Below are 1,406 nucleotides of genomic sequence, written 5' to 3' on the forward strand. Positions count from 1 at the left end.
TGCAAGGCGCCGGTGGAATTCCACGTGTTCGCCAGAGTGAAGTCCCATCGTGAGTACGAATTACCCCCCTCATTTTCCCTCTTGTCCCCACAATATTACCCTTCATACCCCCCAACGGTGAGCCTACATTCTTTTGTTTCTTCCCCATTTAGTTATTCTTCTTATATTTAGTTGCATTCCCTCGACACGACTAGCTTCTCCCCTTTTTCTGCATTAGAGTCACTCCCCTTTTTACGTGTACAAAAGTTGCCTGGCCTTACCCATAACCCTAGATCCAAGTAAAAGGCATTTCAAACGTCTTACGACGATCTAATCTGTAAATTACTAGAAATATAGATATTTAGTTAATTTTATCCTTCATTTGTCCTCATTATTTAATTGCCCTAAATCCCCCTTTTAGGAAATAATATTAATTAAATATTGAACGGTCACACCCCATATGTGGGCAAACCCATATATATAGGTACCCCCCACATATGGGCACCCCCCACTATATGAGCACCCTGTACATATGGGCACCACCAATATATGGGCCGGATCCTGCGTCGCCTGAATTTTGAGCGTCGCCTGAATTTTTGGGCTTGTTTTTTTATTATATAGAGAGACAAACAGGTGTTCTACAGGGTTCTGTTCTTGGACCCATTCTATTTTTAATTTATATAAATGATATTGTGCGAAGTAGCGGCATTGAATGTGAGATTAGACTATATGCTGATGATATGGCCATCATTTCAGATGAACAAAACTCGGGTGAAATTGAAAGGAAATTAACGAGCTCGTTCCATTACATAGAAGAATATTGACAGAGAAACAAGTTGAAGATAAATCTGACAAAAACAAATTATATGATACTGCGTCACCAAAGGCAAAGGCGTGGGATTCGTAGTAAGAATGGTATAGAATTGATAAGAACATATGAAATGAAATATTTAGGTGTAATTATAGACTCTAAGCTCACATCTAAAAAGCATAGAGAGTACATCGCAAAGAAAATCGAGAAAAAAATTGGTGTATTAAATAGATTGGGAAATACTGTATGAATGATGGCCAGAAATACAATTTATAGAAGCATAATAGCCTCGCATTTCGAGTACAGGAGTACAATTTTGTTTACAATGAGTGAGTCGAATCTGAATACGTTGCAGAAAATGCTGAATCGAGCAATGCGCGCCATATTGCACTGCAGCCAACGTAAAAAAGTGGAAGATATGTTGAGTGTGTTCAACATGTGCCTTTCCTCCTATAACTTTTTATTCTTGCACCCTTCCCTCTTTCAGCGCTTCCATATCACACCATTCATCCCTTGCCATTCATCCCTTTGTTTGAGACCCGCCGAAGCCGGCTCTTCCTGTTGCTCTCTCTCTCTCTCTCGCTCTCTGTCTCTCTCTCTCTCTCTCTGTCTCTCT

Source organism: Diachasma alloeum, unplaced genomic scaffold (genome assembly GCF_001412515.2).
Source record: "Diachasma alloeum isolate Michigan unplaced genomic scaffold, Dall2.0 Dall_scaffold_00341, whole genome shotgun sequence".
NCBI classification, from domain to species: Eukaryota; Metazoa; Arthropoda; class Insecta; order Hymenoptera; family Braconidae; genus Diachasma; species Diachasma alloeum.